Genomic DNA, 23,297 nt, shown 5'->3' on the forward strand with positions numbered 1-23,297 from the left:
ATAACAAACCAATAACACAGAAGGAATCATGAAGGAATAACAAGATTTGTTATTTTGTGCAGAGAGGTGGAGCAGCATAATAACAAAAAATGTTATTGAACTGGTTTGTCTCCATAACAAAAAAAGTTATTGTTTTGGTTTATTTGTAATTTGCAAATAAACCTGCAGTTGCCACAACTCCCCTGTACTAGTCAGGGCTGCAGAGTCGCAGACCTCCAAGCGACTTTTAATCCATACTTTGAAGACAACTCCGACTCTGGATGCAGGATATGACGCCAACGACGACTTCAGCTCTCCAAAAATACCCGACTTCACTTATTCCGACTCCAAGTACAAGTTGCTGAAAATTTGCTGAATCCGATGCAGTCTCCGAGGTCTCACTCCAGCTCGAACTTCAACGTCAGCTCCGACTTCCTGGCTCTGTGAAAATAATAACAGTTTTTGTTATTCACACTTCAAAAATTCTCAATAAATAAATCAATTCCGTTAGGGAATAAAACAAAATTAAAAAAAATGAACTCTCAAAAGTTAATTTTATCGGATTAATTTTGGCTTGAAACCCCATTTCATGGTGAAATAAATGACCCCGGTAAAATTGGTCAAAATTATCCCATAGTTCTAGCCAATTTTAGCAAAGTCCCTTAGGAGGCATATCAAATAATTAAAAAAAATCAACTTTCAAAATTTTAACTTTTCAGAATAATTTTAGCTTAAGGACTCCATTTCATGGCCAAAATAATGACCTCGACGAAATTGGTCAAAATTATCCCATAGTTCTAGCCAATTTTAGCAAAGTCCCTTAGGAGGCATATCAAATAATTAAAGAAATCAACTTTCAAAATTTCAACTTTTCAGAATAATTTTAGCTTAAGGACCCCATTTCATGGCCAAAATAATGACATCGACGAAATTGGAAAAAATTATCCCATAGTTTTAGGCAATTTTAGCAAAGTCCCTTAGGGGGTATATCAAATAATTAAAAAAATCAACTTTCGAAATTTCAACTTTTTGCAATAATTTTAGCTTATGGACCCCATTTTATGGTTAAAATAATGACCCTGACGAAATTAATCAAAATTATCCCATAGTTCTAGCCAATTTTAGCAAAGTCCCTTAGGAGGTATATCAAATAATTAAAAAAATCAACTTTCAAAATTTCAACTTTTCAGAATAATTTTAGCTTAAGGACCCCATTTCATGGCCAAAATAATGACATCGACGAAATTGGTCAAAATTATCCCATAGTTTTAGGCAATTTTAGCAAAGTCCCTTAGGGGGTATATCAAATAATTAAAAAAATCAACTTTCAAAATTTCCACTTTTTAGAATAATTTTAGCTTAAGGCCAAAATAATGACCCCGACAAAATTAGACAAAATTATCCCAAAGATTTAAACATATTTAACAAAAGAAAAATAATAACAGATTGTGTTATGGACACTTAGAAACTTTTCCATTTGTGGGATTTATTGTAATTTTATTTCGAACGAATACCAAATTTTGTTATTAGGAGATTTTTTGAAATGTATAACATTTCCTCTTATTAGCGTGTTATTAATCATTTTCAATATAATATCACTTCAATACCAAATTTTGTTATTTTATCAGAAACTGTTATTATTTTTTCTTCTTGAAGTTGAACTTCAGGATAAAATAATAACACTTTTTGTCATTTTAACAGGATTTGTTATTGAAATATTATTAATTTTGTTATTACCGTCTGCCCGGATTTTTATTCGCTGTTATGATTTTTTTATTATTGGATTGTTATTGTTATAACAGACTAATAACATTTTTAGTTATTCCTCGAACAAATTTTTGTTATTATTTTTTGTTATTTTAACAACTAATCCGATCATCCCAATAACAGTTGGTGTTATTTTTCCATAACAATAATTGTTATTCCAAAGTTGTTCTGGCTTTCAACCAATATCAGACCAATAGCAAGTTTTTATATGATAACACAAACTATTATTAAACTCTTATGCGAAAATGGATTTTGCATGAATAGTCAAAAATATTTTTTGTTATTTTAACAGTATTTGATATTGAAATGGCATGAATATTGTTATTGCCGTCTGCCCGGGAATACCTTAACAAAATTTCACGTCCTTTGTAAGAAATATTGAAAATAAAGAAAATTTAAGTTTCCATCAAAAATAAGGTGCACTGAGGAATTTTTGTACACTTATATGTACTACATATTAATATATTAAAAAAGTTTCAAAAACAGTCTCAAGGTAAGGGAAATTGTTGTTTAATAAAAACATTTAAAATTTTACTTCAAATGAGTAATCGGCGTTTACCACCAATTACATATTTTGTGAGTATTTGAACCAAGATAAGGTTTTAATCTCAGCATAAACGTACTAATCATGAAAACTAACCTCTTTTGTTTTATGAAAAATACCAACAAAGTCGCAACCAACCCAAACATGCTAAAAAATAACCACTATTCAAAGTCTGCAAAGAATTGCAGAAGTTTCATTGAATAAACCTTAATTTTTCTCGAAAAGTTGAGATCTGATTTTGACTGAAAAAAGAATTGAAATTTTGTGGACTTCAAAAATCAATTCATTCAAAATTTGACTTGACAGTAACTTGAGCAACCCTCCCTCGTGTGTCATTTGCCTCAGAGTATGTATACACGCTGCCCTGCCCCACAACAAACCGCCCCGGGCGGCCACGTTTGAATGGAGAGTCCAATAACCGCAATATGTGTTGTATGTGCGAGATAGTCCCAGGCCGCGGCGTTGCCGTAGGGTAGAGTAGTCATCAATGAGACACGGGGAACAATGATAAAATGGCTCTCACAAGTCGTAGTTTCAACCAATCAGGCTCATATTTGGGGGAAAGGTGTGTCTACTGGATACACGTCTGCCATATTAGTGGCTTTGGTTATGGACGCTCCCTTGAAAAGTAATTCATAAATGTTTGATTATGGGGTGTAAAAGTAAATTATGGATAAAAAAAACTTTTTCGCTCGTAGGCTGCCATTTACACCAAAACTAATATTTCTTTAAAGTTCTTTCGACGTTCTAAAGGGATTAAGTTGGGCTACAATGTCCTTTCATTAGATTTGGCCAAAATTTAGAATATACCCAGATTCCAGGGCTGTCTCATTGTTCCCCACTTATTTCAGCCCATGGGTAACAATGAGACACTTTGATTTTTCTTCATTAAACTTTTCAAAATCGATGGAAATCTGATGATTTGAGTGATTTTTGGCACATTTGTAGAGTTTAAACTTCATTTAACTAAAAATACTAAGTTTTTTGGTATTAATATATGGATTTTACAAAATTTCAATACTTTTTAGTGTAACTTTTGTTATTAAAAGTTTCATGTTGGCAAAATTGCTCTAAAATGTTCAAGGCAAGTCACTTGCAATGGAACAATACAAAAATATGATGTTTTGCTAGAAAAATGTTGATTTTCGTAAAGTGTCTCATTGTTCCCCACCTGTCTCATTGTTCCTGCCAAGTGCGTCTACAATGAGACAGTTGAATAACTCTGGCTGTAGATGTCGGATCGATCTCATATTTTTATCAATGTTAGAACACATTAAAAGAATGATAATGCAACTGAAAGCTCATTAAAACATGCTGATGAAAAAATTAGAAAAATCGTTGAAAGTTGAAAACCAAAAGTGTCTCATTGATGACTACCCTACCCTACAGCCAGAGCGGGCGGTGGCATGTGTGTTGTCCCGGGACCTCGCTCCTTCCTCCTTCTCCCCCGTCACTAATGGCCTGTGAAAATTAAAAGAATCATAATTTTAATGAAAACGCTACCACCAGCCCGGGACACCCCGAATGGATCCACTATTTGCGGTTTGACCCCGGCAGTCGCCGCGGGTCGGAAAATTACAGACATTAATAAAGCGTTTAGAATGTGATGAGTCAGAAAGGTTGAGAGGGGGGTGGGGTGGGGTGTGTGGTAGCGATTATGGAAAGTTGCCTCCCGTGGGGAATGAAAAAGAGGGGGAGTAGGTGCTTAGTGAGGCGAGTTAATCTTTTGGTGGGGGTGTGTGTGGGCTGCAATTACGAAACGAATACGCCCCTGCAGAAGGGTAATTACCGGTGTAATTCAAAGGGTAATAACACAAATTGAGTACTGATCAATTATGCTGAAGTAGATAATGTTTGCGGAATGCGGTGCCGGTAATTGGTCAACACCTCAATTTTGATTAGGGGGCACTTTTTTTGGAACGTGGACTGTTGAACTTGAACATTATTTGGATCCGGATCCAGAAATACTTTCAAGTGATTGTGATGCTGAACTCGTCGCCATCGTGCTAACTTGTCGTACGTGCATTTTGGGCCAAATTGAGTTAAGAACGCCATTTTGTGCAGCTCACAATGCCTCATCTTTTGACCTTCACAGATCCCCAAAATTCGATTTCAATCCTGAGTTATTCAATGAAAACCAGAAAAACTCCGAAAATTTTTGTCACTCTACATATAAAAGAAGTTTCAATCCTGTCGTGCTATCTTGTCACTCCCTGAAAATTGATGTAAGTGCAACAAAGGGCAAAGGGATTTCAGGTCAGGATGCGTTTGACGCACGTACAAGTTAGACTACCGTAAACATTTTTAATTATAACTCGGGACTCCAGCAACCAACTTCAACCAAACTTCGGGACAATGCACAGAATGGTAAGCCAAACAAAACGTGTTTGCTATTGTTTACATTGCGTGCTTTCGTTTTTGTTTATTGAAGGTCAAACATTAAAACGCGTGTTTCTCGGAACGTCAAAATGGCAGGTGCGACATGATAGCACGACGACGTCGAACTGATAGTTTTCTGGCAAAAGTATTTTGTTTTCATTTTAGACTTTTTAACAAACTGGTTGATTATGGAATCTGAATCCTGCAAATGATACGTAATTATATGAAATAAGGGACATAATCATAAATAAACACAAAGGATGAAAGCAAAGTTCCATTTAAGCTGGATTATAACACAATTGTGTGCCATTAAATAAATTGTTTGCCTTTTTTCTATTTACAAATAAACAACCGAGTTTATAAACACAATTGCACGTAACGTGAAACCATAAACCAGCTTGAAACAATATTGTGCAACACCCTCTCCCTCGTTCAGGGTCAAAACCTCTGGCCAGGGGCGCTGGTGGATTGCGGGTTGGTAAATCGTCATACATGAACCATCAATTGGGTTGACCAGACCCCTCTTCTCCAACCTTCCTCCCCCTTCAGCTCAGGTGCAGTAAACAATTCCCACCACATTATTATCCCATTACAATGTAACCGACACACTAACTTGGTTGACCAGGCTACACACTCACACAAAATTTACTTTGCACGCGAGGAACACGTGTGCACAAAATGGGTTCACTCATAACTGGCGGCCAAAGGATTATACCTCCGTTCTACCCCATACACTGGCTGGTTGGTCCAACGGGGTTCGATTGCATCCCATATCATAAATTCCCCACAATCCACCGTAGCTGCTGCCGTTGCTGCTCCAGTTGCCTACATGCAGGAGAGATCCCTTCCAGACATGGTGGACCACGTGGGAGATGTGCACCACAGGGCCACGTGTAAGCGATGCCGAACTAATGTGAGTTTGTGGGAATGTGTGTTCGGTAGAACAAAGTTTTAATGATGACACCGGGGGAGGATACATGGATGCGAACGTACACACAGGCTCGGGATCCGTTACTGTCGTGACGGAGGTCGAAAAGGGTTCACCCGGTGTAGTCAACAGCGCTGGGATGACCCGCAATCTTGGGCGGGATGATTGTGTCACACATTGACACTTAAAGACACAAGTTAAACAATTTACTTAAATTCTACGTTTAAATTGCATTTGAACGTAGAAAAACTTTTTTTTTAATCTTCCAAAATCAAAAAAATATATTTAATAAACTTAGAAAAAAATCGAAAAAAAATCCATAAATGTTTCTTACATGGTAACGGTGCACTTTAACAAAACAGTGTGAAGTAATTTCAATCGCATCTTTATTTTATTTTTAAATTTTTTTGACAATATTTTTGATTTTTTTTCTCGGTATCATATTTTCCACCATCCTTATCTTTTGCGCAAAATATACTTTTTTTAAGTCTCCTTAAATTTTAAAATAAGGACAAACATTTCAAAAAGGCGTAATTTTGAATTGAATGTTTGGCCATTTTGTAATTTCAGTTTTAATTTTTACCCTCCCAAATTTTTTTTCGAAGCGTTCAGAAAATTTCACGCGGGATTCATATTTTACATTGAATACTGAACCATCAGTTTCTGACAGGGCTCTGGAGTCGGAGTCGGAGTCGGAGCCGGAGTCGGTGGAGTCGGGTCTTTTTGGGAAGCTTGCAGTTGGAGTCGGAGTCGTAAAAACTCGAACAGCTGGAGTCGGAGTCGGAGCCGGAGTCGGCTAAATTTTATTAGCTGGAGTCGGAGTCGGAGCCGAAAATTTCTGATTACCCGGAGTTGGAGTCGGAGTCGGAATTATCTTAAATTCAAAAAAAAAATATGTTTATTTTTTTTGTATTTGCTAGAAAACAGATTAATTTACAAAACTTCTTATATTTTTAATTTTTTGCGCTCATGCGCTGCGTTGCCATTTTTATTTTTTTAAAGATCACTAAAAGATAACCTATTAATCAGCTCTTACCCAAGAACATAGTATCACCATAACTAAAAACAACAACATTGGTTTTGTAGTCAGAAATATTTAATTGATTTTGACTGCATCCTTTTGCCAATATTTATGTGCCCTTTAAACTCAAATTTGACCAAATCTAGTTCTTTCTGAAAAAATACACACACAGTCATCTTATACCCCTATAGTGAATGTCTTGGTGGTTTTAAGTAAATCAATGATCAGGAAAAACGTTACGAGGTACATCAAAAAATATAAATAATAATCACTATTTATGGAAATCGAAAACAAAAAAATCACTGACAGGATAACTCTTCCAACAAATGATCAACAATTATAACAATCTATCGCTTGGAACTCAACATGCGCATTTTTTTTAAAACTTTGCTCAAAAAATTAAAAGTGTCTGAGAATGTTGATCCTTAGGCAAACTATTTTGATATTGTTGCAAATTATTGTAAAAAAATCTCAAGATTTCAGCATAGGACAGGATTTCAAGATAAAAAAAATATCCGTGACATAAAACATATTTATCCTGTAGACCAGCCCGTGGCTTAATGGCTACGGCTCCCGCCTCATAAGCGGAAGGTTCCGGGTTCGATTCCCGACCGGTCTCCTTGAAATTATTAACGCATGGAATCAGGTGGGATTCAAACTCACACCTTTGGATTGGTAGTCAGATGCTCTAGCCACTCGGCCACCGAGGGGTTGACACCCCTTGAGTGAATTAATCCGTAGTGGTGAAATAATGTCACAAGGTCATTTACTATATAATACAACAATCCCTTACGATCCCCAACGATTCCCCTACACACACTACACACCATATTCTATAAATAACTCGAAGTGATTGGTACGGTATGTCCTCACTTCTTCTTCTTCCCCTGATGATTCCATGAAATGTGGGTTCCGTTCATAGAATCTGTCTCTTGCGGTTAATGCAACGCAGTAGGCCGGGCCGCTTTAGTGAGTGTAATACATTTCGGGGTTTCTCGAAAGTTCTGCAATCATTAATAATGACAAGAAAGAACTTGAGGCGTAATCTAACCATAAGTTCTTCCCGGATGCTTTCTTCGGACTGGCTGCGCTTGTGTTCGATTAGATTAGATTAGATTAAAAATAAAAAATATTTATCCTGTGGATTTTTGTTTTTTATCCAATTCTAAGTTTTTTCATTTATTTTTCATGGAAACGCACGACCATTCATAAAGCATCGTTTTAGGTGAAGATGCAAGAAGTATCGCGCGCCTCCTCTTAAATTTATAAAAGTATTAAAAATTCAAATTAATCCAAAATTCCGAGGTAAAATATTTTCTAGGTCACTAATATTTGAAAAGTACCCCTTAAGCGTCCTTACCACGAAGATTTTTTTAAGATACATTGATTTGTAACAATAAACTTCTTCAGCCTTGGCGTGATGTCCATGTACGTCTTAAAAATTTCTATGGAGCTTTAAAAAATAGTTTCGTTTAAAATTGTTATTTAAAAATACACGGTGACTATGATAGTCACTGTGCTTCTTATAATAATGTCAACTTAAATGTGAGCAAATTGAATTTATATGTTAAATCAATTATTAAGGCCAGCTTTCTTTTAATGATCATTAAAAAAATAACAATTTAATATTTTAGCTTTTAATCAATTTAATGAAAATTTTAGATTAAGTAAATAAATCCAAATTTACTTACCAAACTGTTCTTCTGAAAATCCCTTCAAAACTGGCGTTTTTTTATTTCTGTTTCAATTACGTTTATAACTTGTAAAACTAGAAACTTTTTTCCAGTTTTTTCACATAAAGAGTTTTTAAATAATCCTATTTATCAATGTTTTCGAAATAATAGTAAACTAACTTTTGAAATATTTAAAAATATGTGGAGTCGGAGTCGGAGTAGTAGCCAACCATATTTTTAAAGCTGGAGTCGGAGTCAGCTAGAGTTGGTAGGCCGGAGTTGGTGTCGGAGTCGGTTGGATCTGAAAGCCGGAGCCGGAGTAGGAGTCGGAGTCGGCTAATCCCAGAAAGCCGGAGTCGGAGTCGGAATTGGAGTCGCTTGAAATATGATCCGACTCCGCAGCCCTGTTATTAATTGTAATCAATCTTCGTTTTTTTTTCAAAAATAAATTTGAAATAAAATCAATTTTTGCTTAAAATTAAATTTTTTCGAAAATTTATATTTTTTCAAAAAATTAGGGGAAATCTAACCTTTCCAATCAAACACCTATCTTCGTCATATGGAGAGTTTGATGCTAGATTAAAGCTCCAAAAATACTATTTGGGCTATAAACTTACCAGCAACAGCACCGCCTCGAGTAAGCACGCAAATGTATGCCACTTACTGGCCAAAAAGATCACATTTAATGCACTTTTGATCATAATTTGTATTTTGCGAGACCACTTCTCATCATTTTGTTGGCACACACAGTGACACACACGAGAATCCCTCAAACGCTTAATGAATATCGCCAAAATCAACTTTTCACTTTCGCTTACTTTTTCACGGCGCTTAAGATATGAAATTGCTTCCAACTACCGGCAACATGTTCTTTTGACCATTAGTAAGGCACTCACTTGAAGAATAATCCCGAAAAATGTAATAAATTAGCAAGCGCCATCAAAAAAACAAACGCGCCAAGTCGTTTGACGTTTCAATTTTCACTTTGCATTCCACTCGAAGGCTGAAGAAAACCGAGCGAGAGACGAAGGCAAAAAAGAACAAAGGCTGGCCGTCAACACCACCAGCAGCACAGCCAGCGATGCCAGGAAACTTTCCCTATAAATGCCACTTTTCGTGAGTGTTCGTTTGAACTGTCAGCGCAAATGGCAACACTCGACAGAGTGTTGGAAGAAAAAAGAACTAAGCCGATATTAGAAAAATGGGCGTGGCCCAATGCATTCGCCTCGATTAGAATACCCTTGGGATTTTTTTTTGTTAAATGCTTGGTAAAGAAATAAAATAACTTTTAGTGAAAGTGAAAATAAACAGAAATGTTCAAAAAAACTTGCTCTACTCGTTGATGTACTTGGTTTCAGTAAAATTCAAGGGAGACTCTAGATTATCCAGCATCATTCAAACACGACCGCTTATTAGGATTAAAATGGGTAGATTTCCCCTATAACTTGACGAGAGTATTTTGGTCATGCTTCTCAGTGGCTCAAAAGATGAGTTTTAGATCCCGTAAATCTGAGTGTTATTGATAGTTTGATTTTTTTTTGCAAAACGAAAAATATGAATTGAATATAATCAGATTGGTATGGAATCTCACAGAGTGAAGTATCTCAAGAAGAAGTTTTCATCAAATTTTGAAAATTTTTGATTTAATGATTCCAAGCAGGACAAGTTTCTAAGTTTATTTGTTTATATTTGAATCATCAATAAAAAATATATTTTTATGAAAAATTTAATCGAACTCTATCGAAATATGTCAAAAACTTCAAATTACGGAATTGGGAATTAAAATGTTTTTGAGAAAAAAATGGTTTACATATTTTTGAATGTGTTTTACAGCCAATACCTACAATTTCGCCCAAGACGCCAAATCGATCATAGAATGTCTTTCCAAGATACCGATTTAAGTATGTTTGCATATATTTCCCGTGTTAACCGCAAAAATTGTTTGCAAATATGTATGGGCAAAATAATGAACGTCCAAGCCAAATAAAAAAAATGAAAAATCAAAGTCTAATGAAATCAACCGATTTTGTGAATAAATGCTGATTTCCGGTTTACGTGGAGTATCACTTTGGCTATGAAAATTGCGATTCTCAAAATTGAGGTATTTTCTAAAAGAAATATTTTAAATCATTATCAAGAAAAAGATACTTCAATATTAAAATATTGAGCAACAGAAACTTTGCTGCATTTTATATGCTTGAATTATTAAAATGTAAAAAGTTTTTCAAGCATTTGAGTTTTTATTTGCACGAATCAAATCCGTTTCCCCAGATTTTCCTGCCTGTCCAACCGTACCAAATCGAATGCAGACGAAACAAAATATAAAAATCTATTAAATCCACGCCTTGCCAGCGTTCAAAAAGCAAATACATTTTTACGGCTGTATCAAAATCTTTCACCAACAACCCTCATTTCACCGTCGACAAAAATTCAATTCCAACCCCACTCTAATAACCCACCCCTCACCCCCTCAGCTGGGGACAAACTTTTCCACCGAAGCGTTACACTCATTTACGAGCTTTCCCCAGTAACCATAGTCGGTAGCACAAAAAAAAGCTCCAAATTGAACCAATTACCACCGGCAGGCCAAACCCCGGGCGACTCGGCGCTCAGCCCAGGTTCGGTTTCAATTGGTTGCGTTTTATCGGTTGGATTTTTGGATATTCTTTTTTTTTATTTTATTTTCATCTTGTGGGCAGGACATTCCAAATCTGGTGGGGGTGGCCCCCTCGTCCCCTGTCACTCGCTGTTTCAAAGTAGCAAAAACACGATCAAATGCAGACGAAAATGGTGGATAAAGTTGGGCGACGAAAAGGAAAAAAAAAACGTCAAAGGGATCGAATTTATTGCGGTTCGGGTTTGGATTGGCGATTTTGGTGTTGCCTTCTGGATTCAATTGGATTCGTTGCTCTCAAATCGAATGGGTTGGTTCGAGTTTTTTTTTTCTGGAAAAAGTGATTTGGAGCAAAACGGTGAAATTTTAAGGATCGGTGATGAAATTTAGAAATTTAGCGAAATTTAATTGTTTCTTTCTTTGTTGAATTTGTGATTTAAACTTTTTCATAAATGCAGTGAAGTGAAGTGATGCAATGATGTTTATGTTGCACATGACCAGTATGAAAAAGCACAAATAAGTTTTGGTAATCATACTTTAAAGTCCAATTATCTTACAGATATATCCGAGAATTCAAGCTTGTGAACATTCTCATGCTTCACGTTAAACATAAATTAAATAAACTTAAATGTTCCGACCAAAAGAATCATTAATGCCTTCTGCATGCCAATTAGGCTATGCTAAACAATGCTGATTTGATTTTGTGACACAAGTTTGATTTGAATTTCATGAAAAAATCACCACGCACTAACGCGTGGTCCTGAACCCTGTAAAACTATCCATTTTACCAGGAAAAACCACTCCTTGTTTAAAGAGAAGGTGGTAAAGGGAGGGGGGATTGTTTTCAAACCACACTGACTGCTGGCAGCCGACAGCCTAATTCGATAGTGCTGGTAAGAAATTCTCTAAAAAATCAGAAACATTTATTAGTTTTGATTAAAATTTATTTCACTTTTGATCTGCTATTTATTTTTCTGCAATTATTATTCAGATTTTTTTTTTAAGTTCAAGTTTGTCCAAATTGACTCAAAGAAATACAACCAACATTTTTTCCAACAGCAAAATGCTGATTTTACGAAGAATTCATCTGCTGTTGTTGTTTCGTCTCGCACAGTCTCACTCTCTCCAGAGGCAAATAAAGCTAACGAGACCCGGGGCTTAGTCCAAACCCGTAGTCATCGTCGTCGTCGTTGGTGGCCACCACCTCACTGGCCACACTGACTTATGCCAGTGCTGCCTGACTTCACACACAGCTTCAGGTTGATGGTTGATGTTCATGTACCAAGAAGGGGGTTACAAACACCGTCCTACCTCATCCTTCTACGAATTTTCCGCAAGGAAGGTGAACGCTGAACACTCACTGTTTCAATTTCATCCTTGACTTGCCAGCTGACAGCTTAGAGTTGGGTGGTGGCTTGTGGTTTGGCTTCCAGGCTTTGAAGGGAGGGAAATTGCGGTACAAAGTTGTTCGTTTTTCGGGGTACAACGGGTCGGTACATGGTAGCAATTGTGGATGAGCGGGGCGCTCATTGGACTCGGAGGACCAGTTTCGGCAATGGCTCAATTTTTGGTTCATTGGATGAGTCGGAATGGTTGCGGGTCAAATTACGGATTGTGTTGTTGGGCACCGTTGAAGCACCCGGAAGGGGTCATTAGGCCGCATGTTATTAGGGGAGATGTCTGGGAAAAGGTATCATGAAATTTTCTGTATCGTTATTTTGTTCATCACTTATTTCTACTACTCATTTAGCACAATTTCTACATTAAAAATCATTTTGCTGTGTACGAACAGGTTTTGAATAGTTTATATATGAAACCTCCAAGATCTAATCCCTCTCTAGACGGGTAACGGCCTGAAAATTAGCCAATAATCATTTATTAGCCAATCAAAAAACATTGCTTTGACTTTCTAGATTGCCAGATTCCTACTTGAAACTAGGTGTCCGAAGGCTTAATTGTTGAGGCATTTGAAACGTTGTTGCGACTCAAAAGTTCAAGGATTCAGTTTAAAAAAAGCTAAAAAATGTAAAAATTGGATGGTAATTATAGAACACAGCCCAATGGCGAAAATAACGATTATTTTTTATTTTTGTAATTTTTCTCTTTTTTTTTTTTTGATAATAGGTCTAAAAAATATTAGCTAGACAAGATAAATGCAAATCAAAAACATAAAACTAATTGAGAAAAATATGGAACAGAAGAAGAACACGGGAAAAATTACAATTCTAAAAAAATGGAAAAGGGATGCGGTGAAAATTGCAAATAAGACCGATGACAATATTTTTCAAAGTTTTTGTTCCCCGGTTCTGAACAGGGTCGAAGGTGGATCAAAATAAAAATAGAAAAAAAATGAAATAGCAAGCCAAAGTATCAACATTTGAATGTCAAAAGTTTTTTAAAATGAATTTCACACTTAGTTCAATTATTTTGCAATCATTACTTTTCCAAAATTGTATGATTTGACGAAAACAAAAATTTTAGCAAAAAAATTAAATCGAAAATTTTCAAAAATTTTAATTTTTACATGAACTTAAACATGCTAATATAATTCAAAATGCAGAGAAAACTTTTTAAATGGTATGCATTTAAATTTCCATGGAATTTTTGAAGATTAATAAAAAAAATATTTAATTTGGCCTCATGATTTTTCGGGTTAACATTGAAAGGAAGTCGAGGGGGGGGAGGGGGTTGCGCAAGAGTTTTAGATGATTTAAAAGTCGCTAAAAGTTAAAATAAACATTCAAATTTTTTTTTTTGTCTAAAATTATTTATATTGTTAGAAATGTGTACAGTTTTTAAGCTCTTTTTTATTAAATTTATTGATTTTTTTTTTGTTTTTTTTTAATGCAATTTCACAAGTCATTTCATATGGAAGGCTCGAATTAAAAATGATAAATTTTGATTGTAAAAAGCAAAAACAATTATATTTTTTTGAACATTGGAACAAGAAAAATAAAACTATGACAATATATTTTTTAATTGTTTTTGATTTGGCTGACATTTTTTGAATGGTATTTAGCCCCACTTCCCACTTCTTTTCGGAGACCAAAAAAGGCATCTTTTGTAAAATGACTTTTTTACGAAGATATAAATTTTAAAAAATCTTTACTTTTCATTTGTAAAATTTTTCTAAAATCATTTAAAAATTTGAAACAATATTAGCAATAGAAAAGTAGACAACAATTTTCGATAAAATTCACCTCAATTAAGCCATCGCCACTTGACTGTTCACTTAGGGAAAGAATTTGTATATTTTTGATGTATTTTTTTCTAAATATTGTCTAAATATCTCAATATCCATTTATCCAGAAGAGAATTATTAATGTAATTTGGATGAAAATACTTTTTAAAATGGAATTACATTGACAACCATAATGAAAAAATAATACCTTAAATTAATGCTTAAATAACTCTAACTTGGCAGTGGAATTTATCGAAAAAAGTAAAGTACATACCAATTGTTAATTTGGTTCAACATTTAAATATAGTTTCGGAAAAAAAACAATTTGTTTCAAAATATGGGAAAATAAGTGATTTTAATAAGATTTCTCTTTGCCTTCAAAGATGCCATTAGGTGTTCCCTGGAACATATTAAAATATAAAAAAAAACAGAATTTGGGTATTTCACAGTAATTTGCAAAATAAAATCAAACTGCAAACGTAATAAATTTAAAGTTTTCTTAGAAAATTTACGCTATTTTGAATATTTTACGTAAATATTAAATTTAAAAAGTTTCCCTTTTTCAAATCTATGGTGGGTAATTCTCCGCCAACTCACACAGCAGTTGCCCCGACCCCTCTTAGATTTGCGTGAAACTTTGTCCTAAGGGGTAACTTTTGTCCTTGATCACGAATCCGAGGTCCGTTTTTTGATATCTCGTGACGGAGGGGCGGTACGACCCCTTCCATTTTTGAACATGCGAAAATGAGGTGTTTTTCAATAATTTGCAGCCTGAAACGGTGATGAGATAGAAATTTGGTGTCAAAGGGACATTTATGTAAAATTAGACGCCCGATTTGATGGCATACTCAGAATTCCGATAAAACGTATTTTTCATCGAAAAAAAACACTAAAAACGTTTTAAAAATTCTCCCATTTTCCGTTACTCGACTGTAAAAATTTTTGGAACATGTCATTTTATGGGAAATTTGATGTACTTTTTAAAACTACATTGACTCAGAAGGGTCATTTTTTCAATCAGAACAAAATTTTTCATTTTAAAATTTCGTGTTTTTTCTAACTTTGCAGGATTATTTTTTAGAGTGTAACAATGTTCTACAAAAATGTAGAACAGACAATTTCAAAAAAATTGATGTATAGACATAAGGGGTTTGCTCATAAACATGATGAGTTATCGAGATTTTACGAAAAAAAAGTTTTGAAAAAGTTACTTTTTTGCGTTTCTCTTTGTTTCGTCGTCCGTGTCTGACGCGGGTGGCGATGAACGGCCATGATCGACGACGACCAATTTTTACCAAACTTTTTTTTCGTAAAATCGCGATAACTCGTCATGTTTATAAGCAAACCCCTCATGTCTATATATTAAATTTTTTGTAATTGTCTGTTCTACAACTTTGTTGGACATTGTTACACTCTAAAAAATAACCCTGCAAAGTTAGAAAAAACACGAAATTTTAAAATGAAAAATTTTGTTTTGAATGAAAAAATGACCCTTCTGGGTCAATGTAGATTCGAAAAGTACGTTAAATTTACCATAAAATGACATGGTCCAAAAATTTTTACAGTCGAGTAACGGAAAATGGGAGAATTTTCAAAACTTTTTTAGTGTTTTTTTCGATGAAAAATACATTTTTTCGGAATTCTCAAATTCGCCATCAAATCGGGCGTCTAATTTTACATAAAAGTCCCTTTGACACTAAATTTCTATCTCATCACCGTTTCAGGCTGCAAATTATTGAAAAACACCTCTTTTTCGCATGTTCAAAAATGGAAGGGGTCGTACCGCCCCTCCGTCACGAGATATCAAAAACGGACCTCGGATTCGTGATCAGGGACAAAAGTTACCCCTTAGGACAAAGTTTCACGCAAATCGAAGAGGGGTCGGGGCAACTTTTCCAGATTTCGTGTGAGTTGGTAGAGAATTACCCATAAATTAAAATTTTAGCTAGCCTCATTGTTCATTTGAACCATCTTTATTTTGTTGATAATGTTTACAAGAAACTGATAAAAAGGTAGCAACATTTCTCATTAATGTTAATGATTTTCTACTGAAATAGTGAATAATGAAATTTATCGTTAAACTTATTTTTTTTTAATTAATGATGATTTTGGACACACTTTAATTAATTGGTAAAAAACAATATCACATCATATCTTGATTAATAAAAGTCATACTTGGTTGACCTACAACTAAATTCCAGACCTTAAAAGCATTCAAGCATAAATGCCTTAAAAACAAGAAATATACAAAAAAAACAACTCAACCAGTACACAGCTAGTGAAAAATCGTACTTTATCGCATATTGGCTCCCACACTTGTCGTTTCGTTAGAGAAAACCAACTCTTAGTTTCAAATTGAATTTGATCAGCTTCTAACTTGTGGAGGGGGCGGGAGGGCACACCTTCCCCCCAAGCAAAGTCGATTACTTTACTCGATTTGGCGACACGGTGGGGTTTATTGGATTAAAGTCAAATTTAAAATAATTTAAAAAAACATATCATAACGTTCAGTTAACAATGTAATGAAAATTGCACGATTTTTTAGGCTTGAAGTAAAAATATAAAATTTAACATCCACCTCACAAAACGTCACGATTGCATAAAAAGTTAAGAAAAAAAAGCTTCGACGTACGGGGGCAAACGGAAACCTTGTTCAGTTTTCTCGTTCCGAAAAGTGAAATACTAACCTCGGAAGCTGCTGCTCGTTTTCCATGGTCCAGTTGCACTCCCGAAAATCAGTCACCGTGCACTGGAGCATTATTTATCCTTAAAAAAGATTTTAATTTTTTTAACTGTCATTTTGAAGTCGAAAAACTGACAAAATAGTTATTTTTATTTCTGTTATCAAAATTAAAAATATTTTTAATATCGCTAAATTTCAAATTGCAAAAAAAACAACCTCATTTGACAGTGATCGCCCTTACTCTCCCATTCATTTCAACTTTATTTTTCATTCAACGATTTTCTCTAACTCGCTCTCTCTCTCTTTTCTGCGGTCAAATCGTTTCAGGTGCCACCAGGACTGTGCCACGCCAGCCGAAAGCAACATAAATTAGAAACGACGATAAATTTTCCGAGACTTGCCCGACAGAAAAAAAAGTCAAGTCAAGAAGGGGTGTGTGGAAAATTTGGGGGAAAAACTCCCAGACCCAGACCCAGGTGAAAATCGTCAAGTGGTTTTTCGTTTTCCCGCCAAATAAAAAGAAAAGGGAAAACTCCCCCGAATAAATATTTTTCCAAACGATCGACAAACGATGAGGGAAATGACGTTCGGGGTGAAAGTCGAGTGAAATTCTTGAGGGGGAGGTGAGGAAAGGCAAGAAAGTGTTTATCTCGATTTGCCAGGGACCGGGCAAAGTTTGCCCACGCCGGAAAGGTGACGCGGGGTTTTTTTGTTTTGAGAGAAAAAATAAGAAAATACGAAAAGAAAAGCTGAGCGTGAGGAGGGGAAGAAAAGAAATGGAAAACTAAGTGAAAAGTGCTTTGTGACAAATGTCATTGTGACCCATTTCAAGTATCAATTTGTTTTTCGATTTGCATACTCACTTGCCAAAGGACGCAGGAATTAGGCTTGAAGGAAAAGGATTTCTGGCCGGGACCAGCGGCTTCCTGAAAAGGGGCAAAAACGAGGTAAGTCGAAATGAAATGGCTCAATCCGATGGGAGTTAAGTGGGGTTTGATGGGTTTTAGTTGAGGGTCGGACGAGGATTGGAAACTCAAGTTGATTGAAAATTGCAAGAAATTGCTTAGAATTGAAAGGGTCTTTGTGAAGGATAAAAAAAGGACCAATTATTTACATTCGAATGACAATTGAAGTACTTCAATTTAGCGATTGAATTTGAACCGCATAATTTCCTATTCTCATTTCATTTTTTAAAAGACTCAAACGTTACTGTCTCATAAAGTAAAACGAAGAAGAAAACCACCCTCTTTTCACACCAAATCTCGTGCCATTGCACCTTAATCCCCTCCAGACCACACCAGTTTTCGGGTCATTTTCCACACTTTTTTAACCTTAGGTGTGTCCGTCCTGTCGGGAGGATTAGTGATGCCATGTGACACGCGAAACGTCCGCCGAAAAACACCCAAATCCGGTGGTGAAGTGGAAGTGTCGTGTCGTGGAGTTAATTTGTAGAAGCAAAGCAACCACAAGGCAGGGAGGTGTGATAAAATGGCAGGTGGCGAAATGAAAATGGTAGTTATCATTAGTTTTGCTTTTTTCGTAGTTTCCTTGCTTCGTGTTTACCGGTTTTAAAGAGAAGTGGTAAGCTGCTTTCGTTTCAGTGGTTCCACCTGGAAAAGAATGCTTTTTATATTTATTTTCTGTGCGACTGGCAATTATTCAGATGATATCATCCACAATATTTAAATTGATTTTTTTGAATTTAGGAACTTCAAAAATAAAATGCTTAGCATATTTAATTCAAACAAACTTGACTTTGCAAACAGCAATGATATTTTTTAAGAAACAGACGTTGGTTAAATAGCTGAAAATCTAGCTAGAAATAATTTAAACAAAATTAGGCCAAGATTAGGGAAAAAGCTAACTAAACTAGCAAACAGACCTACCAAAACCAAACCAAAAACCTTTTTTGTTAAGATTGTTTTCCATATGATTAAAAATGAAATAATTTTGTCAAAATTGTCATGAACCATTTTTGAAACTGAAAAATGTAAAAATAGCAAAAATATATGTATTCCATGGGTATAACACCGTTTTGGGGGTATTAGCACTTAAACTACCATCCTCAATATTATCCCGCGAACTACCAAGCTAGCGAAAAAAGGCGAAGTCCAACTTCAAACAGCTGTATCTCGGCTCCCTGTGGACGGATTTTCAAAATTCAAGAAGCAAAAGATGCGGACAGATCTCTAGATTATTTTGCTTTTTGAAAAGTCAAAAACAGAGGCACTTACCCTAAGTTATTCCCAAAACCAACCAGGTAACTTTTTTTTAGCCCTCTATTTTCTAGTTGTTTTGCATGTTGGATCGAATGTTGAATGACAATTTGTTTAAAATTTTATCATAATGCAAGTTACAGTACAATTATAATACCCAATACCATATTGGACCGATCTGGCCACATTGGGACCGGTTCCAGGTTCTCCGGTGAAACCCGGAATATCCCCAATTCCAGAGTATTTTCAAGAATTTTATTAGAATGGCAATATGGGTATCAAAATTCAGCATTTTCAAAATCAAGCTCACTGATGACGCTGAAAACCATTTTGGACATATCTGGCCACTTTAGGACCGGTTCCAGGTTCTCCGGTGGAACCCGGAATATCCCCAATTCCAGAGTATTTTCAAGAATTTTATTAGAATGGCAATATGGGTATCAAAATTCAGCATTTTCAAAATCAAGCTCACTGATGACGCTGAAAACCATTTTGGACATATCTGGCCACTTTGGGACCGATTCCAGGTTTTCCGGTGAAACCCGGAATATCTCCAATTCCAGAGTATTTTCAAGAATTTTATTAGAGTGGCAATATGGGTATCAAAATTCAGCATTTTCAAAATCAAGCTCATTGATGACGCTGAAAACCATTTTGGACATATCTGGCCACTTTAGGACCGGTTCCAGGTTCTCCGGTGAAACCCGGAATATCCCCAATTCCAGAGTATTTTCAAGAATTTTATTAGAATGGCAATATGGGTATCAAAATTCAGCATTTTCAAAATCAAGCTCACTGATGACGCTGAAAACCATTTTGGACATATCTGGCCACTTAGGGACCGGTTCCAGGTTCTCCGGTGGAACCCGGAATATCCCCAATTCCAGAGTATTTTCAAGAATTTTATTAGAATGGCAATATGGGTATCAAAATTCAGCATTTTCAAAATCAAGCTCACTGATGACGCTGAAAACCATTTTGGACATATCTGGCCACTTAGGGACCGGTTCCAGGTTCTCCGGTGGAACCCGGAATATCCCCAATTCCAGAGTATTTTCAAGAATTTTATTAGAATGGCAATATGGGTATCAAAATTCAGCATTTTCAAAATCTGATGACGCTGAAAACCATTTTGGACATATCTGGCCACTTTGGGACCGATTCCAGGTTTTCCGGTGAAACCCGGAATATCTCCAATTCCAGAGTATTTTCAAGAATTTTATTAGAGTGGCAATATGGGTATCAAAATTCAGCATTTTCAAAATCAAGCTCATTGATGACGCTGAAAACCATTTTGGACATATCTGGCCACTTTAGGACCGGTTCCAGGTTCTCCGGTGAAACCCGGAATATCCCCAATTCCAGAGTATTTTCAAGAATTTTATTAGAATGGCAATATGGGTATCAAAATTCAGCATTTTCAAAATCAAGCTCACTGATGACGCTGAAAACCATTTTGGACATATCTGGCCACTTAGGGACCGGTTCCAGGTTCTCCGGTGGAACCCGGAATATCCCCAATTCCAGAGTATTTTCAAGAATTTTATTAGAATGGCAATATGGGTATCAAAATTCAGCATTTTCAAAATCAAGCTCACTGATGACGCTGAAAACCATTTTGGACATATCTGGCCACTTAGGGACCGGTTCCAGGTTCTCCGGTGGAACCCGGAATATCCCCAATTCCAGAGTATTTTCAAGAATTTTATTAGAATGGCAATATGGGTATCAAAATTCAGCATTTTCAAAATCAAGCTCACTGATGACGCTGAAAACCATTTTGGACATATCTGGCCACTTTGGGACCGATTCCAGGTTTTCCGGTGAAACCCGGAATATCTCCAATTCCAGAGTATTTTCAAGAATTTTATTAGAGTGGCAATATGGGTATCAAAATTCAGCATTTTCAAAATCAAGCTCATTGATGACGCTGAAAACCATTTTGGACATATCTGGCCACTTTAGGACCGGTTCCAGGTTCTCCGGTGAAACCCGGAATATCCCCAATTCCAGAGTATTTTCAAGAATTTTATTAGAATGGCAATATGGGTATCAAAATTCAGCATTTTCAAAATCAAGCTCACTGATGACGCTGAAAACCATTTTGGACATATCTGGCCACTTAGGGACCGGTTCCAGGTTCTCCGGTGGAACCCGGAATATCCCCAATTCCAGAGTATTTTCAAGAATTTTATTAGAATGGCAATATGGGTATCAAAATTCAGCATTTTCAAAATCAAGCTCACTGATGACGCTGAAAACCATTTTGGACATATCTGGCCACTTAGGGACCGGTTCCAGGTTCTCCGGTGGAACCCGGAATATCCCCAATTCCAGAGTATTTTCAAGAATTTTATTAGAATGGCAATATGGGTATCAAAATTCAGCATTTTCAAAATCAAGCTCACTGATGACGCTGAAAACCATTTTGGACATATCTGGCCACTTTGGGACCGATTCCAGGTTTTCCGGTGAAACCCGGAATATCTCCAATTCCAGAGTATTTTCAAGAATTTTATTAGAGTGGCAATATGGGTATCAAAATTCAGCATTTTCAAAATCAAGCTCATTGATGACGCTGAAAACCATTTTGGACATATCTGGCCACTTTAGGACCGGTTCCAGGTTCTCCGGTGAAACCCGGAATATCCCCAATTCCAGAGTATTTTCAAGAATTTTATTAGAATGGCAATATGGGTATCAAAATTCAGCATTTTCAAAATCAAGCTCACTGATGACGCTGAAAACCATTTTGGACATATCTGGCCACTTAGGGACCGGTTCCAGGTTCTCCGGTGGAACCCGGAATATCCCCAATTCCAGAGTATTTTCAAGAATTTTATTAGAATGGCAATATGGGTATCAAAATTCAGCATTTCCAAAATCAAGCTCACTGATGACGCTGAAAACCATTTTGGACATATCTGGCCACTTTAGGACCGGTTCCAGGTTCTCCGGTGAAACCCGGAATATCCCCAATTCCAGAGTATTTTCAAGAATTTTATTAGAGTGGCAATATGGGTATCAAAATTCAGCATTTTCAAAATAAAACTCATTGATGACGCTGAAAACCATTTTGGACATATCTGGCCACTTTGGGACCGGTTCCAGGTTCTCCGGTGAAACCCGGAATATCCCCAATTCCAGAGTATTTTCAAGAATTTTATTAGAGTGGCAATATGAGTATCAAAATTCAGCATTTTCAAAATCAAGCTCATTGAAGACGCTGAAAACCATTTTGGACATATCTGGCCACTTTAGGACCGGTTCCGGGTTCTCCGGTGAAACCCGGAATATCCCCAATTCCAGAGTATTTTCAAGAATTTTATTAGAGTGGCAATATGTGTATCAAAATTCAGCATTTTCAAAATCAAGCTCACTGATGACGCTGAAAACCATTTTGGTCATATCTGGCCACTTTAGGACCGGTTCCAGGTTCTCCGGTGAAACCCGGAATATCTCCAATTCCAGAGTATTTTCAAGAATTTTATTAGAGTGGCAATATGGGTATCAAAATTCAGCATTTTCAAAATCAAGCTCATTGATGACGCTGAAAACCATTTTGGACATATCTGGCCACTTTAGGACCGGTTCCAGGTTCTCCGGTGAAACCCGGAATATCCCCAATTCCAGAGTATTTTCAAGAATTTTATTAGAATGGCAATATGGGTATCAAAATTCAGCATTTTCAAAATCTGATGACGCTGAAAACCATTTTGGACATATCTGGCCACTTTGGGACCGATTCCAGGTTTTCCGGTGAAACCCGGAATATCTCCAATTCCAGAGTATTTTCAAGAATTTTATTAGAGTGGCAATATGGGTATCAAAATTCAGCATTTTCAAAATCAAGCTCATTGATGACGCTGAAAACCATTTTGGACATATCTGGCCACTTTAGGACCGGTTCCAGGTTCTCCGGTGAAACCCGGAATATCCCCAATTCCAGAGTATTTTCAAGAATTTTATTAGAATGGCAATATGGGTATCAAAATTCAGCATTTTCAAAATCAAGCTCACTGATGACGCTGAAAACCATTTTGGACATATCTGGCCACTTAGGGACCGGTTCCAGGTTCTCCGGTGGAACCCGGAATATCCCCAATTCCAGAGTATTTTCAAGAATTTTATTAGAATGGCAATATGGGTATCAAAATTCAGCATTTTCAAAATCAAGCTCACTGATGACGCTGAAAACCATTTTGGACATATCTGGCCACTTAGGGACCGGTTCCAGGTTCTCCGGTGGAACCCGGAATATCCCCAATTCCAGAGTATTTTCAAGAATTTTATTAGAATGGCAATATGGGTA

General features: G+C 36.2%; 1 protein-coding gene across 2 annotated transcripts in view; it reads left to right on the forward strand.

Annotated features, from left to right (window-relative positions):
* Positions 1-23,297, forward strand: part of LOC120432344 (dipeptidase 1) — a 437,109-nt gene that overhangs the window by 137,217 nt on the left and 276,595 nt on the right. For both annotated transcript variants that reach the window (XM_039597533.2, XM_039597532.2), the window contains exon 3: positions 17,097-17,716. The gene's annotated coding sequence lies outside the window, so the exon portion shown is untranslated. The remainder of the gene's footprint in view (positions 1-17,096; positions 17,717-23,297) is intronic.

The sequence above is a fragment of the Culex pipiens genome, chromosome 3, assembly GCF_016801865.2.
Source record: "Culex pipiens pallens isolate TS chromosome 3, TS_CPP_V2, whole genome shotgun sequence".
Taxonomy (NCBI): domain Eukaryota; kingdom Metazoa; phylum Arthropoda; class Insecta; order Diptera; family Culicidae; genus Culex; species Culex pipiens.